The 21,873-nt window shown below is 48.3% G+C and overlaps 1 protein-coding gene across 3 annotated transcripts in view; it reads right to left on the bottom strand.

The window, feature by feature from the left end:
- Positions 1-21,873, bottom strand: part of LOC137415575 (clathrin light chain A) — a 50,949-nt gene that overhangs the window by 25,404 nt on the left and 3,672 nt on the right. The gene's annotated exons all lie outside the window — the stretch shown is intronic.

Genomic DNA, 21,873 nt, shown 5'->3' with positions numbered 1-21,873 from the left:
GCAGAATGAAATCAGCTGCATCAGCAAGAACCCTCAACACCCACCACACACTCACTCAGGAAAAATAAAAAGGAAAAGCTGAATGGCTCATTTTTAAAAGGCCATCTATTCAATAAAGGATGGCAGGCCAAAGAGGAAAACAACATGGACACCAAAAACAATTACATAAATCAACGCTCGAGGAAAAACAATGGAGCTGGAAGGATGGTGTAACGAAGGACATTGCTTATGCCAAAGCAGACCACCTTGGACTGACATTTGCAGAAAAGGAAAAAGATCACCCAATCACTTTGTTCCTGCACCAATTGTACAGCTCACTGAAAACATCCCAAAAAACATGGAATTCCCTCCTGCAACGGTTGAGAAATTCCTACCCTCGCTTGCCTCAGCCACTGCAACTTGTTCTGACAGTCAGCGCACTCATACTCAAACACTGTTCATTTGCCTCATTTCCTCTATCACCAAAGGTGGACGGAGGTTATGTTTTCATCCCTGTCTGTGTCTGGCGCAGGTTATCTCAAAGTTATGGATGGCTTCAGATCAAACTTGGTGGACATGTTGGGTGTGTGACATGGACTAACTGATTTGATGTAGGTGAAGATCCGACCTATCAGAGGGATACAAAAAAAATTGTTCAGCCTGGCAGAGGTATGCACTCTAGAAAGTGCCGTTCTAGTCGACTCTTGCTTCACTGCCAGTTTCAACATCATTTTCCCAGAAGGCCCCGCCTGCATCACGGAACGTCTTCAATGTTAGCCAAATTCAAAATAATGGTGCCAAAATTCAGTCTTAACTACAGACCATTTAGCCTTCCACCCCAAAATAAGCAGAGTAATGTAATAGGCAACAATAGTAGATCCAAGGATTCGTGTTTTGCCTTCTGAACTGATCATGAATTTGGATTCTGCAAACGTCATTCCATCTTGAACAAACGTTACGCCTAGGTCCCCCGTTGGGGAAGTGATGCGAGTTAACAAAGTGGAAGACGCAGAAAACATGCTATGATATGATATATTTCGCTCACAAGGTTCAGACATACATGGAGGTGGCCATCTTGGATTTTGACATGGCGACCCAATTTTCAATGGCATTCTTCCTTATGCGTAGATACACCAACACACCAGATTAGAAGTTGGTACTTCGCTTATTTTTCAAGATATTCCGCTCACAAGGTTCAGACATACATGGCATCAGACGAACATGGCAGTGGCCATCTTGGATTTTGACGTGGGTTGCGCGCACACACACACACACACACACACACACACACACACACACACACACACACACACACACACACACACACACACACACACACACACACACACACACACACACACACACACACACACACACACAAACCACAGCCCCCCCCCCCCCACCCCCCCTTTCGCTCCGCGGTGCAACGGGCGACAATATGCTGCTGCTTCTGTCAGCAATCGATTTTTATTTTTTTTGTATACAAGATCGAGGCTCGTGAAAGAGCTAACATAAATCAAACAATAAGTCAAACCGACACAAAATAAGGGGAGCGGTAGACAAGAGGGGAAGAGCGGGAAGGACACAAACACAACATTTGAGAGCAGGGACATCGACAGAACTGTGGGAGGGAGAGGGCTTGGGGGTAGGTGGGAGAGGTATAAAACACATATGGACACTGCAAGGACTTCCAGGAAAGAAGTTGGAATTTCGAAAAAGTATCTGGGGTGAATTAGCGGGGGTAGAAAAGATCAAGGTTTTGGATGGGGGAAGATAAGAGATGGTTGTGAACAGATGTTTTAAAGACCTGGAGGGAGGAGTGGGATTGAAGGGCGTGGGGGAGTTTGTTCCAGAGGCAGGAAAAAAGGGGAATGAAAGAGTGAAGGTGAGCAGAGCCTAGATTTTGGCAGTTTAACCATAAGAGGGTTGCTGGCAGATCTTGTGCGACCTGCAGGAATATTTGGGGGACAGAGCACAGAGAGAGCTGGGGGTGCAAGGCCGGAGAGGAGTCGGTAGAAGACAGAAAGACCACCTACCTGCCTGCGGTGAGTGAGTGAAAGGCCCTCGGAGTTAGCTTCATCACAGGAGATGCCAATGATTCTGAAAGCTTTGGCTTCAACAGCGTGAAGCCGAGCTAGGTGTGAGGCAGGAGCACCGGCCCAGAGGGGGGAACAGTATTCCATTGAGCTGCGGATGAAAGCCTTGTATGTGGTGAGGAGCTCAGGTGTGCCAAGGAAGGACTTTGCACAACGGAGGATGCCCAGTCGGCGACTGGCTTTGGAGGCCAGCTTAGCAAAGTGGTTTTCCTAAGAAAGATCATGGCAGAGAGTGAGACCCAAAAGCTTGAGCGACAGAACTTCTTGGACAGGATTGTTGAGAAAGTAGATGGGAGGGTTTTCCAGTCGGTCTTTTCAGAGAGACATCGTAAGAGTCTGAGATTTGTCAGGATTGAAAGACATGTTCCACTTGTTTGACCAGTCTGATTTTGTCCAGGTCTGCAGAGAGTGAAGAGGCTGCAGACTGCCGATCTGAGGGATGAGGAATGGAGCGGCAGATGGTGGAGTCATCAGCAAAGAGACAGAGGATTTTCCAGAGAGTCAGAGAGATCATTGATGAAGACCAGAAAAAGCACAGGGCCCAGAACACTACCTTGGGGACCTCCAGCCAGAACAGGCAGGGGCGATGAGAAATCCATTCAGGGCCACACGTTGACTACGACCAGAGAGGAGATCCGCAAGCCAAGCGTGGAGATTTCCATGGACACCATTGGAGGAGAGTTTGGTGAGCAGAGCTGGGTGCCAGACCGTATCAAAGGCACGTGATATGTCGATGGAGACAGCTCTGATTTCCTGTTTGGCATTGAGGACCTCCATCCATTGTTGATACAGCAGAAGCAACATGTCCAGAGCAGAATGACCTGGTCTGAATCCAAATTGATGATCGGAGATCAAGCCATTGGAGAAGAGGAACGATTTGATATCCGAAGCAATGATGGATTCCATGACCTTGCTGATAATTGGGAGCAGGCTGATTGGTCTGTAGTTGCAAGGATCTGTTTTTTCACATTTTTTGTGTAAAGCGGTAATGTTTGCTGATTTCCAAGATGCTGGCAGATGACCTTGAGCAAAAGAGAGGGTGAAAAGAACAGAGAGAGGGTGAAAAGAACAGAGAGAGGGTGAGATAGAACCGCAGAGCAGGATTTTAGGACCCGTGGGCTGATGCCGTGTGGTCCAGTTGCAGAATCAGAGTCGAGGTTTGACAAAAACTTATCCACCTTGTTAGGAAAGAAGGACACAGAGTCCAGCAGTTGGGTTCGACTGGGTAAGGTGGGAACAGAGAGAGATGGGTTTGGGACACAAGATTTTGAGGCAAACACAGAGTTGAGGCATTCGGCTTTGTCACGTGCGGTGTCAACTGTGTAGCCATTTGAGGTGACGGAGGGGATGGAGGATGGAGGGGGAACAAACACCAGAAACGGATTTGACCAGACACCACCAGTATTGGGAGGAAGGAGACAGGTTTGAGAGTTCATTCTTGAGTGTGGAGAGATAGTGCTTTCTAGCACTCCTGAGGGTAGACACACACTTGTTCCGAACTTGGTGGAAGGAACTGAGATTACCTTCAGTTGGATTTGCCTTCCAAGAGGCAAAGGCAAGTTGTTTCAGGGCAACTGCCTCACCACAAGATTCAGTGTACCATGGACGGGAGGAAGGGTAAGACAACTGAAGACGAGATGGGATAAATCTGTGCATGAGAGAGAGCAGTTCGCTTTGGAAGAATTGATGTCAGAGGCAGTGGAGATGGGAGACCAGTCCAGATGATTGATGGCTGCATGCAGCCCGTGCCAGTCAGCCTGAGTGAAATGCCAGACTCGTTGACGCTGAGGAGGCTCTCTGAGAAAGGCCAGAGAGATGTCCACTTTAACAAGCGCATGATCAGAAGAACCGATTGGAGCAGAAGAAGAGCCGCAGTCATTTGCAGGGAAGTTTGTCATAACTAAGTCGAGAAGAGAAGATACTCCATTGACTGAGATCAGGGTCGGGAAATTGACAGATTGTGTCAGTCCCAAAGAGTCGCAGAAGTCCTTTGCTGAGGTGCCAGGCTGGTGAGAGAGGAACCCACACCCAGCCAGCTTGCATGATGACAGTTGAAGTCGCCACATATCAGGAAGAAAGAGTTGGGATGAGTTGATGGAAGTTGGTTCATGTTGTCAGACAGCGACATGTAAATGGATTCATCACTGTTTGGAGGACAGTACAGAACACGTGAACAAGCGTTACGCCTAGGTCCCCCGTCGGGGAAGTGATGCGAGTTGACAAAGTGGAAGACGCAGAAAACATGCTATGATATGATATTTCGCTCAAGGTTCAGACATATAGATGGTGGCGGCCATCTTGGATTTTGACGTGGCGACCCACTTTTCAATAGCGTTCTTCCTTTTGCCGAGATACACCCACACACCAGCTTAGAAGTTGGTACTTCACTTATTTTTCAAGATATTCCGCTCACAAGGTTCAGACACGCATGGCGGCGGCCATCTTGAATTTTGACGTGGCGACCCACTTTTCAATGGCGTTCTTCCTTTTGCCGAGATACACCCACACACCAGATTAGAAGTTGGTACTTCACTTATTTTTCAAGATATTCCGCTCACAAGGTTCAGACATACATGGCATCAGATGTACATGGCGGTGGACATCTTGGATTTTGCCGTGGGTTGCACCCACACACCAAATTCGAATGCGGTCCTTCACTTACACACGCACGCACGCACGTACGCACGCACAGACGGACAGGAAAACCATAGTCCCCCTTTCACTCCACGGTGCGACGGGGGACAACAAAAGGTGGGAGCGGAGAGGAAGGCATAGCCAGGGGTACTCCTGGGGGTGGGGTGGAGAGAGGGCAGTGCAAGGAGAGTGAGGAAAAGAGTTTTTGATAAAGTTAGCAACCCCACCACGAGGCTCAGGTCTATCATACCGGAGGAGGGAGTAACCAGGAAGAAATATTAAGGAATCAGAGAGATCTTGAAGGAGGAAAGTTTCTGTTAAGCAGATCAAGTCTGGATTGTCAGAAGCAACCTGAATGGAGAGATCAATCAGGTTTGAGCGAAGGCCTCGGATGTTTGAGGTCCATATCGTTAATGAGGAGAGAGGGGGAGTATCGGGTGCAGGAGAGGGGAGGGGTGGGGTGGGGTGGGGTAGGGGCAGATGAAGGATGGGCGGGGGAGGTAGGAAGAGCAGTTAATTGTGTGTCAGAGATGACAGAAGAGTTACAAGAAAGGGAAGGATGAGGACGAAACGTTTGATGGTGATGGGATGAGGCACAGTGAGGAGTTCTTTGGGGGGCGGCAGAGGAAAGTAGAAGGTTGAGGAAGGTGGATATGAGATAGAAGGGAGATGAAGTCGGGAGGAGGCAGCTTTGAGAAGGGGATGGGAGGGGGGAGAATTGGAGAGGGATGGTCGGGGGGGAGATTTAAAGGGGAGGGGTTGGGGGGGAGTTTTGAATGGGAGGGGCAAGGGGGGAGATTTGGAGGGGAGGGGCAAGAGGGGAGTTTAGAAAGTGGATGATTAATGAAAGACGAACATTTATAACAAATTGGGTTTATTGTGATTTTCAAGTTAACAATCCGTTTCAATTTGTCGTTTTTTTTGTTTGTTTTTGTTTTTAGTTTGTTTTTTCAATTTCAATCTGTCGTTTAAGCTGAAGGGAAAGGTGTATGCTGCATGTGTGAGCAGTGTTATGATTTATGGGAGCAAGACATGGGTAATGAATGTGGAACAGCAACGAAGGCTGGAAAGGGTGGAAATGCGAATGGTTCGGTGGATGTGTGGAGTATCGTTGAGAGAGAGCAAGACAAATGATGAATTGCGAAAGATGATGGGAATAGAGCCTGTGATGGATGCTGTGAAGAGAAACAGTTTGAGATGGTTTAGTCACGTGTCGAGGAAGGATGAAAGTGACTGGTTGAGAACACAACACCAACAACAACATGCATTTTAAGGCCATTTTCCCTGCTAGAGCGGGGTTAGCCTTGCGGTCCCCATGACAATCTGCTCCATCTTGCCCTATTTTCTGCATCTCTCCTTGTTAACCCCCTTTCCCCGCATTTCTTCTTCCACCATCTTCAGCCAAGTCTTTCTCGGTCTTCCCCGTCCTCTACTTCCTTCTCCATTCATTTCCATCACTCTTCTCAACCAGTCACTTTCATCCTTCCTCAACACATGACCAAACCCTCTCAACCTGTTCCTCTTCACAGCTTCAATCACAGGCTCCATTCCCATCATTTTTCGCAATTCATCATTTGTCTTCCTCTCTCTCAACGATACTCCGCACATCCATCGAACCATTCCCCTTTCCACCCTTTGTTGCTGCTCTACGTTCATTACCCATGTCTCGCTCCCATAAATCATAACACTTCTCACACATGCAGCATACACCTTTCCCTTCAGCTTCAACGACACTCCCCTCCTCATCAGCACACCACTCAGTTCCCGAAACTTCTTCCATGCACATCTCACTCTAGCAACCGTTGCCGAATCTGATCCACCTTCTCCATTCAGCAGGTCTCCGAGGTAGCAAAATGTTTTCACACCTTCCAGCTTCACGCCGTCTCTAAGATCCAACTCAACATTTCCTCTATCTGCAGCTCCCTCTATGCACACCATACACTCGAATGTAGCTGCCACACTGGTTAATGACCCTCTCAGACCACGACATTTTTGATGAACCCACTCAGCGCACATTGTACATTGAATGGAGTTCACTCCGACACCATTCCTGCACACAGCACAGGGCCACTTCCCAGTTCTTTCCACCTCACCACATGCTTTACCACTTGCCATCACCTTCGTCTTTCCGATATTCACCTTCAGACCTTTTGTCTCCATACATTCCTTCCACTTGTTCATCTTTTCCTTCAGTCCATCCATACTTTCCGCAATCAACACCAGATCATCTGCATACAACAACTCCCACGGTAAACCCTCCTTTAGGTTCTGAGCCAGCACCTCCATCACAGCTACAAATAGTAGTGGACTTAGTACCGACCCCTGATGCACTCCCAACTTCACCTCAAACTCACCACTGTTCCCGTCCTTCGTCCTTACAGCTGTGCGCGCTCTTTTGTACATTGCCATCACTACTCTGATCAACCATTCCTCCACTCCTAACTTCCTCATTGCCCATGTCAATACTTTGCGTGGAACCCTATCGAATGCTTTCTCCAGATCAACAAACCCACGAAACAACTTCTTCCCCTTCTCCATGAAGTTCTCCTGCAACTGCCTCAATAAAAAGCACGTCTGTCGTTCCTCTTCCTGGCATAAATCCAAACTGCATTTCGTCGATCTTCATTTTATTCCTTATCCTCCTCTCCAACACCCTTTCCAATACCTTCATTCCATGCTCCAATAACTATCGCTCGGTACGAGCCACACTCTAAAGGGTCACCTTTCCCCTTGTACAGAGGGACGAGGGTACTCAGTTCCAAATCCACTGGAATGCGGCCTTCTTTCACCGCCAGTTACAGATCTCTGTCATTCTCTTCACACCCCAACTTCCTGCTGCCTTCAACATATCTCCCACAACTCCCGTCCGCCCTCCCGCTTTTCTACTCTTCATTGCTTTTATCGCTTTTTTTTTTTTTATTGCTTTTATCGCTTCCTCAACTTCCTTCTCAGTTATATTCTCTGCCGGTCCTAAAACTGGGTTACTCTCTATGTTGACATCCCATTCATTCTCTGTATTCAATGGCATTTCCATATATCTTTTCCATCTTCCTTTAATTCCATCTGGGTCCACAACGATTTGTCCTACTTCATCCTTCAAGCATCTCACCCCCATCACATCACACCTCTTTCGCTATCTGCTTTGCAATCCTGAATACTGCTCTCTGACCCTCTTCCGAATCCAAGCGTTCTCTGAACATTTTCCTACATGCCTCCTGTGCCTTTGCTACCTCTTTCTTTGCAGCCTTCTTGGCTGCCTTATAACTTTCATGCTCTGCTGTTTCTGCTCCCGTACCCTTCGCCTTCTGCCACTCCTTGAACTTCTTCCTATTCTCGTCAATCCTCTTTCCAACTTCATCATCCCACCACCATGTTTCCGAGTGCCTCGCTGGTCCTTTTGTCCATCCACATACCTCACCAACGGCTCCCAACAGACTAGCTTTCATTGACATCCAACCACTTTCAAGCTCAACCACATCATCCTCAACCCTACTCAGCCTCTCTTTTAATGCCTCCCTTAATGTCACCTCTTTCAACCTCCACACCTTCATTCTCGGTTGGTGCTTCTAGTCTGGGATCCGAGACCTCAAAATTTGATTTTGAAGTGACACCCCTGCTATAAAATGTTTGACAGCTAGATCATGTCTGTGGAGGTGTTAGCCACCAGAAAAGTGACTTTAGCAAGGTAGTTTGGATTGCGCGAATTCTGTAGGGACATTTTTTTTACTTGGGGCGTCAACTGTAAAAAAGCAAGAAATTTAGGGGTAGGGGAAATTCAATTGACCATATATATCCCATAATACAGGGGTGAGTGCAACAAATTACCACTCATTCTTTTTGTTATAAAGTTGGCTTTTATATGAAACATGATTCAACGTGATTGGACCGTCCATGAAGTCAGCAGAGATCAAAAGGTCACGGAAAGTGGGTTAAGCTAAAAGTTTAGCTCCTTTAGTAAATAAAATCACATTTTTCCTACTTGAAGCTCAATATAGCCAAACTTTTTCACCCAAAATATGTTGTTTGTACCCCTCAAATGTTTTTGGGAAAGAAATGCCCCGACTGAACTTAACTTACTGGCATGTATGTCACTTTAGATTTGCATAACTTTTAAAAAATCACCAAAATCGGGCATTCACACTATCTATTTGCACGGTACTCTTCAACATGTTTTAAAACGACAAGTCATACCACATACTGTCTGGAAAAGTGTCATTACCTCTATTTACTCATCATCATCACCGTCATCAGTCAGAAGCCGTCCACATTTTTCTCTGTCGCCATTGCAGGCACATGCAATGATGCATGGTACTCCAGCTTTCGCACAAGGGCAATTCCTCAGGCAGTTCGGTTTCTTCTTACATTTGCAGTACTTCAACTTCGCAGCAGAAGGCTTTGATGGCTTGCTCTTCATGACAGGAATTAACCTGTCACCATCCACACTCCTGCCATACTCTTCAGGTGGAAGAAGCACTGGATTGCTGAGTGAAGCTTGCTTGTATAAGCTGATCTGACAAAGGCTCCTGAGAACGTGGAAGTGAAAAGCATCTTCTGTTGGAGGAAGGGAGCGCAGATCTAGTTTGCTAGATGCAAACAAGTGGGCGCGGAGCTTATCCAGGGATGAATACCCTGGCTTGCCATAGAGATCACAAAAGAAGCTTCGTGCTTCAGTTATCACCTGATCATGTGCAGAAGGTCCGGATTCATGTCGGATGAAATTGGACAACGCTGGCTGTTTGTGAACATGCTGGAGTGCGACTTTCACTGCTCTCTTCTTACCCCGTTTGAAAGGATAGCTCACCGAATCACAACCTGACAGAATGTAGGAGATGAGCATTGTGTCTGTGAGTGCCAATACGTCCTTTCCAACTGCTTTGGCCAACTCATTCACCAAGTCATGAATGGGGAGGAACAGATCATCCTTTTCCACCCATAACTCAACAACGTTTGTCAACCGAGGGAAATGATACATTGACAAGACGATGATATCTGTATCTGTAGCCTGAATGACAACTACGCTGTTGTCACAGCTAGCAATGTGAGCAAAGATTCTGGTGTCCGCCTCCTCGTGGTTAGGACAGTACAGCTCATCAACATTTGTATGTTCCGTCTGCGTCACACGAGTTGCCTGGGCGTTGACCCCAAGGACCAGGCAGAAGCCATCAGGCCAGGATGACTCCTGGGACCAACGTGAAGCAAGATACGACAGCAGATTGGTCTTGTTACAAGGGTTTGACAGGAATGTGTTCCAATCAGGGATTTTCATGATGTCCGCTGGAACAAACTCTGGCAAGTTAGTATTTGACTCCCGTCTCTGGCGTTCATCCCCTTTTAGACTCTTTAACCCAAAATCATATTAATCGCCCACGAAATGCACTTCAGTGCAATCTCTGGGTTTCATGTTCAAGAGTTTGTTCCTGTACCTTTCCTGAAGTTGGTCAAATGTACTCGAACCAAGTGTGTTGAACCGCTGGATGAATGCCATTGCATCGACTACATAAACTGCATCAGATGCAGAAGGAGGCAACTCTTTTAACGGTTCCCATGACTTGGCAACCTCTGCCTGTAGAGTGGATAGATAGTTGAATTTGCAACCTTTCCGCATGGAAAATCCATTCTTCTCTGGCTCAAACAACGAGGGAGGGTACTCAAGCCATTCGTAACTAAATGCGTCAGTCCGTGCCTCATCACTCAGGTCCTGTGCGAAACAAAGTGCCCTTGTCACTGCACTCTCCTCTCTGATGACTTCTTTCACAGTGTCCATCTTTTTCTTACTTTTCTTCAGATGCGTGGCGAATGTTTCTATCTTCGGTTGGACAATCTTGTCTGCATTCGTCGTCGTGGCAGCATCCATTGCGTCCAAGCCTAGACGTTTGACATCTACCAGGGTAGTTGCTGCAAGAATCTGACCTGTGGATATGTTCATTAGTTTATCTGTCGCAAGTGAAGGATTGAATGGGTTTTGCATCTTCTCTTCCACGGTCCGTTTGATCTGCAACACGGCTTCCATGTCGTCTTTCCTCAGCTTCTCGTGGTGGTCAGATTGCGGCGAGGCCATGTGTGCCATCTGTTTTGCACTTTCAGAGACAGAGGTCATGAACGGTAGAGCCTTGATGTACTTTTCTCGTGCTGATTCAGACTGTGTTATACCCTTAAAGAGGCTTGTTTTGCCTTCCCTATTGTAGGTCTGTTCAAGGGCAAGGTCTGTCCACACACCATTAAAGTCTCCTGCAGTCTGGTGAACTGTGAATTTGCCAGCTGCAAACTCCTCGTGCACTTCTGGCGCTGTTTCTGGAAGCTTTTGCATCTCACTGAGATAGATCGGAAGGCAGGACATGTACTTACTATGGCCGGAAGCAATGGTATAGGGTAGCATATTCTGTCCCTCTTGTAAGTGCTGTTGCCACAGCCCAGCTCTCTCAGCATGGATGTAACGCCTTAGGATAAGCACCATGTCTATGTACATGCTCCAAAGATGGGCTGTCACTCCTAATCCCTTCTCAAAATCTCCCCAGAGCGACTCCAGTGACTCTAGGCATTTCATGACTTCCTTCATGAGTGCAGCAAATTCGTCCTTCTCTTTCCTGTCAAAGGCATTTCTAAGACTTTCAAGCAGAGACGAAAGCAAAGAAAGTGTCTCCTCATTCTTCTCGAACAACAGCCATTTCTCAAATGCCTCCCACTTCAGCATGAACAATGCCTCACAACCATGAATGATAATGGACCATCTTATAATAATCTTTTCCTGCCATGACTTTATTGGCTGTACCTCGACCACAGATATCACTAGAAACCAGAATGTCCTCTATGCCACTCTCCATAATGAAAATTCCAATAGATCCCAAGAAGTTCTGGGCAATATGGAATCCTCCAAGTCGAACAATAACATCTTTGTACTTTTCCGATTCCTTCCTAAACAACCCCTTTACTATGTCATATATCGCCTGGTCACAAGTCACCACAGTCTTAGCCTGACCCATCTTAAGACTCAAGGAGACAAAGTAGTCCAATGAGGTCTGGACTACATCTGCGTTGGTTGGGTTTTGTGGAAGCAATGGTCCATAACCAATCGTTGTTTTATCTGTATGTTGCCCAGAACTGTATTCAAAGAAGCTGCTCCATGTCAGGCTACCAGTGTCCTTGTCGTTTTCACCCGTCATCAACTGTGTTGGATACATCCTCAGTAGGAACCAAACGATGTTCCTGTCAGCTAGAAAGCAGGCTTCCCCCTTGTCATCATGAGGAAGTTCAATATCACGTAATGACCTAGCCTGTCTTCTGTCCTTCAGTGTCAGTTTACTACTTACTGGAACGAATTTGTCTGGTTCACTGATAGTCAGTTTCCTCGTTTTCTTAAGGGGCACTGCCCCCACTACCTCCCCACTTCCTTCTCCCTCAAATGTGTACTGATAAATTATATTTGTTGTAGCATCAAAACTACCACCATCTTGTGTCTCTGAATGGAAGTTTAAGGCTGAAGATCTATGGTAATCATAAAGATCAGCAAGAGTGAAGCAAGTTGCTGAAACAAATGTAGCATAATAATCCCTAGCACCACACAAAAGATGAAAAGCATCAACCACCATAGTAAACCATCACTATTACGATCAATATAGGCCAGAAACAGTAGAAGGATGCAAAGAACATATTGTGACATATACATTTGTGATTTATTTGATAAAGGAGCTAAATTTTCAGCTTAACCCACTTTCCGTGACCTTTTGACCTCTGCTGACCTCATGGATGGTCCAATCACGTTGAATCATGTTTCATATAAAAGCCAAATTTATAACAAAAAGAATGAGTGGTAATTTGTTGCACTCACCCCTGTATTATGGGATATATGGTCAATTGAATTTCCCCTACCCCTAAATTTCTTGCTTTTTTACAGTTGACGCCCCAAGTTAAAAAACGTCCTTACAGAATTCGCGCAATCCAAACTACCTTGCTAAAGTCACTTTTCTGGTGGCTAACACCCCCACAGACATTATCTAGGGGTCAAACATTTTATAGCAGGGGTGTCACTTCAAAATCACTTTTTTACACATTTCCAGGCCTCGGATCCCAGACTATTCACCCGCCGAGCTCTCCTCGCACCTTTCACCCTTATGTCACAGACAACGAAGTGGTGCTGTGAAACAGCCTCCTCCCCCGGGATCACCTTTGTGTCCCGGAGGTGCCCCCTATCTCGCCTACGCACCATCAGGTAGTCAACGGTTGTCGTCGACCCACCTGGGTAGAAGTACAAGGTTGAGGGAGGTGGAGGTATGAGATTGAAGGGAGATGAAGTCGGGAGGAGGCAGCTTTGAGAAAGGGGTGAGAGGGGGGTGAATTGGAGAGGGATGGTAGGGGGGGGAGATTTAAAGGGGAGGGGTTGGGGGGGAGTTTTGAAGGGGAGGGGCAATGGGGGAGATTTGGAGGGGAGGGGCAAGGGGGGAGTTTAGAAAGTGGATGATTAATGAAAGACGAACATTTATAACAAATTGGGTTTATTGTGATTTTCAAGTTAACAATCAGTTTCAATTTGTCGTTTTTTTGTTTGTTTTTGTTTTTTGTTTGTTTTTTCAATTTCAATCTGTCGTTGAAGCTGAAGGGAAAGGTGTATGCTGCATGTGTGAGAAGTGTTATGATTTATGGGAGCGAGACATGGGTAATGAATGTGGAGCAACGAAGGCTGGAAAGGGTGGAAATGCGAATGGTTCGGTGGATGTGTGGAGTATCGTTGAGAGAGAGGAAGACAAATGATGAATTGCGAAATATGATGGGAATAGAGCCTGTGATGGATGCTGTGAAGAGAAACAGTTTGAGATGGTTTGGTCATGTGTTGAGGAAGGATGAAAGTGACTGGTTGAGAAGAGTGATGGAAATGAATGGAGAAGGAAGTAGAGGACGGGGAAGACCGAGAAAGACTTGGCTAAAGATGGTCGAAGAAGAAATGCGGGCAAGGGGGTTAACAAGGGGAGAGGCAGAAAATAGGGCAAAATGGAGAAGATCGTCATGGGGACCGCAAGGCTAACCCCTGCTCTTGCAGGGAAAAAGGCCTGAAAATGCCTGTTGTTTGTTGTTGTAATCCGTTTAAGAATGACAGAGGAGGGGTGGAATGAATTTGAATTTAGAGCATGTCGTGATTTAGAATTATAAGAGATTGAATATTTTTTTGAAGTGGCATGAGTTGGAGAGGAAATTGAAAAGAGCCTTTTAAATAGGAAGAAAAACAGCATGTTGTAATATACCACTGAATAAAACACTGCAGGGGAATGTTTAAACATATTTAAACAGAACCGTGAAGAACAATCTAATATTCACAAAAACAAAAAAAAGCGTTACGCCTCAGTCCCCCGTCGGTGAAGTGATGCGAGTTGACAAAGTGGAAGACGCAAGGCGGCCATCTTGGATTTTGACGTGGCAACCCAATTTTCAATAGCGTTCTTCCTTATGCGTAGATACACCCACAGTCCCACACACCAGATTAGAAGTTAGTAGTTCGTTTATTAGTCCCCTACCGGTGTACACCGGAGGGGACTATAGGTTTGCAGCCCGTCAGCCCGTCAGCCCGTCAGCCCGTCAGCCCGTCAGCCCGTCAGTCCATCAGTCCGTCACGCAAAGAAAAGCTTTCAGGATTTGTTGTTTTCTAAACGCTTAATGCTAATCTATCTATAATTCCAGTAATCTCTGTGTGTATGTGTGTCTGTGTGTCTGTGTGTCTGTGACCGCTGTTTCTCGACAACCACGGGTCCGATATACTTGAAACTTGCCAGGTATATTGCTGGGGACCCGAGGATGTGCCTTTTCAAGGTTTCATATTAATCGGACAAGTAGTTACCGAGCTATGGCGATTTAGCCGTTCGCCGTTCGCTTTGGCTTTGCGAATGGACCAAACCATTTCATGTAAATAGAGGGGGGGGTTCTGTGGTCGTTGCGAATGGACCAAACCATTTCATGTAAATAGAGGGGGGGGGTTCTGTGGTCGTTACTGCCACGTGGTTTCAAAGTTTTTTTTTGTTGTTGTTGTTTGCACGCATGTTTTTTTGCACGCACGTACGGGCACCCACGTACGGGCACGTCCTAGTCTATCTATAATTCCAGTAATCTCTGTGTGTATGTGTGTGTGTGTATGTGTGTATGTGTGTTTGTCTGTGACCGCTGTTTCTCGACAACCACGGGTCCGATATACTTGAAACTTGCCAGGTATATTGCTGGGGACCTGAGGATGTGCCTTTTCAAGGTTTCATATTAATCGGACAAGTAGTTACCGAGCTATGGCGATTTCTTTACCAAACTCCGCAAGCCGTTCGCTTTGGACCAAACCATTTCATGTAAATAGAGGGGGGGGGGGGATTGTCACCGTACTCGCAAGCCGTTCGCTTTGGACCAAACCATTTCATGTAAATAGAGGGGGGGATTGTCACCGTACTCGCAAGCCGTTCGCTTTGGCTTTGCGAATGGACCAAACCATTTCATGTACATAGAGGGGGGGGATTGTCACCGTACTCGCAAGCCGTTCGCTTTGGCGTTGCGAATGGACCAAACCATTTCATGTAAATAGAGGGGGGGGATATAATTTTAGATATATATATATAGTACGGGCATGCCCTAGTGATTTAAAACTTGGTACATGGTTTCCTCATGATAAGTTACAGATCCAGTTAGAACTTCACGACGTTTCGATCATTTTTGACAAAGTTATGGCACTTTGAACTTTGGGAATTCGGATAATTCTGATGATCCTTAACTCAGTGCCATTTTAAGTTAATTTTCCTTTAAAAACCAATTTCTCTGCAATAATAGGACCGATTGAGATCAAATTTTCACCATAGGAGGGACTCGGTCTGTAGAATATTTTAATGGTAATTATGACGTCACAGGTCACGTGGTTCGGCCTCCATATTGTTTTTCGTGAAAACACGAAAACCCCTTTTTCTCTGCAAGGGCTGAACAGATCGAGGCCAAACTTTGCAGGCAGAATCGCATACACATGACGAACAAAAAAGTCAGTGAGCATGACATCATGCGTCACATGGTTTCAGAGTTATGACGTTTTTAACCATGAACCTTTAAACCCGAGCCTCTCCCTCATTTGTGATCCAATCGAGGGGAAACTTCACAGATCTGTTCAGCATATCAGTCTACTAAAATGTCATTTTGGAATTTGCGATAGGGCACGTGGTTTGGCAGATATCGTTAAACGAAAAAAAAAAAATTTTTAATGGATATCTCTTGTTTATTCTAGAGTTCTCCTCAAGCTGCACCGCGCGCCCTCAGCCTCGTATGCGAACGTCAAAAGCGCGACACAGCGTGCGCTTTCGGGAGGGGCGGAGCCAAGCCGAGCAACATAAACAAAACATCGATCATTGATCGTGAACCGGAAAATATAATAAACTAGCAGAAGTACCCGGCATTGCCGGGCGGGGGAGAGGAGGGGGAAGGGGAGGGGAGGGGAACGGGGGAGGGGAACGGGGGAGGGGAACGGGGGAGGGGAACGGGGGAGGGGAACGGGGGAGGGGAACGGGGGAGGGGAACGGGGGGGGGAGAAGAGGGGGGGAGAAGAGGGGGGAGGGGAGAAGAGGGGGAGGGGGAGGAGGAGAGGGGAGAAGAGGGGGAGGGGGAGAGGGGAGAAGAGGGGGGGTGGGGAGGGTGAGGGATGGGAAGGGGTGGGAGGGGGGGAGGGGGAGAGGGGAGGGGTAGGGGAGGGGAAGGGGGGGAGGGGAGTGGTAAGGGGGGGAGGGGAGTGGTAAGGGGGGGAGGGGAGTGGTAAGGGGGGGAGGGGAGTGGTAAGGGGGGGAGGGGAGAGGGGAGGGGTGGAGGGTGAGGGATGGGAGGGGGAGGGGAGGGGAGGGGGAGAAAGAGGGGGGAGGGTGAGGGATGGGAGGGGGTGGGAGGGGTAGGAGGGGAGCGGGAGGGGTAGGAGGGGAACGGGAGGGGTAGGAGGGGAGGGGTAGGGGGGAGTGGGTGGGAGGGGGAGAGGGGAGGGGTAGGAGGGGAGGGGGAGGGGTAGGGGTGAGGGGGGAGGGGGGAGGGGGGAGGGGGGAGGGGGGAGGTTACATTACACCGATTTACATTGAAAACTGCTGAAATATGTACGCAACTTCAACTTAGCACAGTTTAGTAAATACTCGAGATAAATCCATGCGGTAAAAGATTGCTGAGAGTTGCTAAGACCTACGACTTAGAAATTCCACCTGGACACACTTCAGGGGGCACTTTCAAAGGGGAGATGTGCTTAGTCTTTCTAAAAAATATTTTAGGTGTGGTCTAGACACGATATTTGAATGCATCGGTTTCAAAAATCGAGCAAATATGGTAAATATTACTCACGTGAAACCAGGATCCGTCTCGGTGGTAGCCATGAGTGTGTCGATGTCACATGATCAGTCATGAAGAGTGGTTAAGTCCAAAATATGATATACCATGGCATAAAAACGATTTGCCCGCAAAGCATTGCACGGCAACGGCGGTCACAGAGTGCCATGCACAGCGTGACGTAAGTAGTGCGCGCAGCGCCCCTGGCGGAATTACCGGTCCCTATCAAAGACATTTAATTCATATCGACAAAAATCGACACAAAACACGATCGCTTTTCGCTCTGAATTACGTGCAAACGTGTGACGGAAATCACCATCGCCCAGCATCGAATGCCAACCAAGATGGCGCCCGGTAACTGCATCTCCACCTATGTGGAGTGAATGGCAATGGTCACATCACGTGATCGCTCAGAGCGAATCGGTCTAGCGGCGGGGATGGAACATCACGTGATCGCTCTGAGCGAATCAGCGAGCTGTTCTGACACCGGCTTAGATTAGCGGGTACTTCGCTGAAATGCGCTGAGGTAAATATGAATAAAAAATATGGATCGTCAAATATTTTGAGGTCGGCCATGTTCGTCCCAGGCTCAATGGCCATGTCTATGCCAAATATCAAGCACGTGAGCCTCTCCGTTTCGGAGTCTATCGATCACACACACACACACACACACACACACACACACACACACACACACACACACACACACACACACACACACACACACACACACACACACACACACACACACACACACACACACACACACACACACACACACACACACACACACACACACACACACACACACACACACACGATATTTAGCGACTCAAAAGGTTCTTTATCAACAACTTATTTTCTCGTGCTTCTGCTGACCTGTCTGCAAGGTGTATAAATCGAAGTCCCAAGTACGAATCACAGGTGAGCCCGTCCTGAGGTTATTAGCGATTGGGAACGATTGTTTGTTTTTTTGTATACTGAATCGAGGCTCGTGAAAGAGCTAACATTTACCTGTGGGTAAATAACCCTTGGTAATTTCCCCAACAGTTTTCCGGACGACAGACTGCCGGCAGGGGACATGTATTGCAGCGCAATAATCAGAATGCTTGTTTTTCAAGATATTTCGCTCAAGGTTCATACATATGTATGGTGGTGGCCATCTAGAATTTTGACGTGGGTTGCACTCACACCAAATTAGAATTTGGTCCTTCGCTTACGCACGCACGGACGTACAGACGGACAGACGTATGGACGCACACACGGACGGGAAAACCACAGTCCCCCTTTCGCTCCGCGGTGCGACGGGGGACAACAACGGGGAGAGGGAGCCTCGAGGGACAACCACGAGTCACGTGAACAGGGCAAAATATGTCAGCAAAAAGAACAGGGCAAAACAGATCTGGGGAATGGCGTGAAATGGCGGTGAAACACGTGGTCGAAGAATGAACGAATGAAAAGAACAAAGAAGGAAATGTTGTTTTGTTTTTTTGTTTTTAGTTAAGATTTTAAACAAGGAAGTATGGGGTGAAAAGAGTGGGAAAAAACTGAGAACGAGAGTAGCAGGACCACAATCGACTGCTGAGAGAAAACAAAGCCTCCAGGTAGGAAGCTTAAAGAACAACAGCAAGGCCGCAATATGTCGCGGCACAAAATACTCGACCACTCTGTGCAGGTATGAAAGATTAACACCGTAAATCTTCCAAGGGACGCACTTTTGGTACAAACACGTAAGATAAATAGTTTCGACAAAAATACAATTGTGAACAATAATTACTTAACTTCGAGTGTGCATGAAGGTCGGGACAGCTTCGTAAAACCGTGACATCCCCCGCAGGATCTCGCGAGATCTCAATTGATGTGAATCGATTCGATTGATGTGAATCGATTGATGTGAATCTCAAATTAGAAATCAGGGCTATCTCACTGGACATATCCCATGTATTTGACCATCCAGCATCGTTGTCTCCATTTCCGAGCTGTCAACCAATTATATTGACAGAATCCCATCCCGTGTTGTACCACCAAGGCACGGATGCATTTTGGTGCCAGTTGCCGGTCTTTTAAAAAACCCAAATCCATGTTTGACGGCAACTTTGACGATGGGGGTTAAGGGGGTAAATATGATGGAGGTGCTCCAGTTTCACGATTTACTTGAAGCCCAATCAAAATATCGAACAAAAATCCACAACTTCTCTTTTCCCAATCTTTGGTCTGACCCATTTTCATTATTACTGCGACAAGCACCAAACATCAACTTGTCCAATCAGAAGCCTTCGTCAAGTCAACCCAGACATTCTGGGAAATCGCTGGAATTTCATGCTCCCTTCAAGTGAAGAGTAGGCAAGATGTAGCGATTTCCAAGTCAACTTCATGGAGGCTTTTGGCTTCCAAGAGAACCGTGATAGACAAAAGTAGGTTTTTACTGTTTTATTTAAATATGATTCGTACTCCAAGGTTTTGGTGCTGCCCTTACCAAAGACCTGTTTCAATTATGTCCCGTTTGGCCTTCATTCAATTACTCAATTACAAAACAATTACAAAACTGAGATTGTCAATCTGCCCGCTAGATTTCCAGCAACTTGTTTGAGTATTCCTGATTACTTTTGAATTTTTAAAATATTTTTATCAACAGCATGGTTTTGGACTGCGTTTGGAACTCGGCTATGGGCTGCACAGTTCAAGTGCGCTGGCTGACTCGACTGTTTAAATAATCAGTACACCAAAGCTAACTAAGGACGAGTGTTACCAGGAGTAATGGATAACCAGGTTATTGAATGACAACAAAGGCAATGACGTTTAATTTTAATGATTAATGCTCTTTAATATAACGTCTGTCAAATTCAAGTTGGTTTTGTCAAGCCGTTGATTTTAGATTTTAGTGAAGATCCGGATACGATAACTACCTCCACCATCTGCAATGGACGGATGTTACATTTTTGGTGTGTGTGTGCGTGCGTGCGTGCGTGCATGCATGCGCGCGCTCCATCACGAAACCCGGTGGGCAGACCCAGACGAAACCCGGTGGGCAGACCCAGACGAAACCCGGTGGGCAGACCCAGACGAAACCCGGTGGGCAGACCCAGACGAAACCCGGTGGGCAGACCCAGACGAAACCCGGTGGGCAGACCCAGACGAAACCGGGTGGGCAGACCCAGACGAAACCCGGTGGGCAGACCCAGACGAAACCCGGTGGGCAGACCCAGACGAAACCCGGTGGGCAGACCCAGACGAATCCCGGTGGGCAGACCCAGACGAAACCCGGTGGGCAGACCCAGACGAAACCCGGTGGGCAGACCCAGACGAAACCCGGTGGGCAGACCCAGACGAAACCCGGTGGGCAGACCCAGACGAAACCCGGTGGGCAGACCCAGACGAAACCCAGTGGGCAGACCCACACGAAACCCGGTGGGCAGACCCACACGAAACCCGGTGGGCAGACCCAGACGAAACCCGGTGGGCAGACCCAGACGAAACCCTGTGGGCAGACCCAGACGAAACCCTGTGGGCAGACCCAGACGAATCCCGGTGGGCAGACCCAGACGAAACCCAGTGGGCAGACCCACACGAAACCCGGTGGGCAGACCCAGACGAAACCCGGTGGGCAGACCCAGACGAAACCCTGTGGGCAGACCCAGACGAAACCCGGTGGGCAGACCCAGACGAATCCCGGTGGGCAGACCCAGACGAATCCCGGTGGGCAGACCCAGACGAAACCCGGTGGGCAGACCCAGACGAAACCCGGTGGGCAGACCCAGACGAAACCCGGTATGGCAGACCCAGACGAAACCCGGTATGGCAGACCCAGACGAAACCCGGTATAGCAGACCCAGACGAAACCCGGTATGGCAGACCCAGACGAAACCCGGTATGGCAGACCCAGACGAAACCCGGTATGGCAGACCCAGACGAAACCCGGTGGGCAGACCCAGACGAAACCCGGTGGGCAGACCCAGACGAAACCCGGTGGGCAGACCCAGACGAAACCCGGTGGGCAGACCCAGACGAAACCCGGTGGGCAGACCCAGACGAAACCCGGTGGGCAGACCCAGACGAAACCCGGTGGGCAGACCCAGACGAAACCCGGTGGGCAGAACCAGACGAAACCCGGTGGGCAGACCCAGACGAAACCCGGTGGGCAGACCCAGACGAATCCCGGTGGGCAGACCCAGACGAATCCCAGTGGGCAGACCCAGACGAAACCCGGTGGGCAGACCCAGACGAAACCCGGTGGGCAGACCCAGACGAAACCCGGTGGGCAGACCCAGACGAAACCCGGTGGGCAGACCCAGACGAAACCCGGTGGGCAGACCCAGACGAAACCCGGTGGGCAGACCCAGACGAAACCCGGTGGGCAGACCCACACGAAACCCGGTGGGCAGACCCAGACGAAACCCGGTGGGCAGACCCAGACGAAACCCTGTGGGCAGACCCAGACGAAACCCTGTGGGCAGACCCAGACGAATCCCGGTGGGCAGACCCAGACGAAACCCGGTGGGCAGACCCACACGAAACCCGGTGGGCAGACCCAGACGAAACCCGGTGGGCAGACCCAGACGAAACCCTGTGGGCAGACCCAGACGAAACCCTGTGGGCAGACCCAGACGAATCCCGGTGGGCAGACCCAGACGAATCCCGGTGGGCAGACCCAGACAAAACCCGGTGGGCAGACCCAGACGAAACCCGGTGGGCAGACCCAGACGAAACCCGGTGGGCAGACCCAGACGAAACCCGGTATGGCAGACCCAGACGAAACCCGGTATGGCAGACCCAGACGAAACCCGGTATGGCAGACCCAGACGAAACCCGGTATGGCAGACCCAGACGAAACCCGGTGGGCAGACCCAGACGAAACCCGGTGGGC

Source organism: Myxine glutinosa, chromosome 1 (assembly GCF_964187855.1).
Source record: "Myxine glutinosa chromosome 1, kmMyxGlut1.1, whole genome shotgun sequence".
In the NCBI taxonomy this organism is placed as follows: Eukaryota; Metazoa; Chordata; class Myxini; order Myxiniformes; family Myxinidae; genus Myxine; species Myxine glutinosa.
Note: the sequence above shows the minus strand (reverse complement) of the source record. Positions and strands in the feature narration are given on the sequence as shown.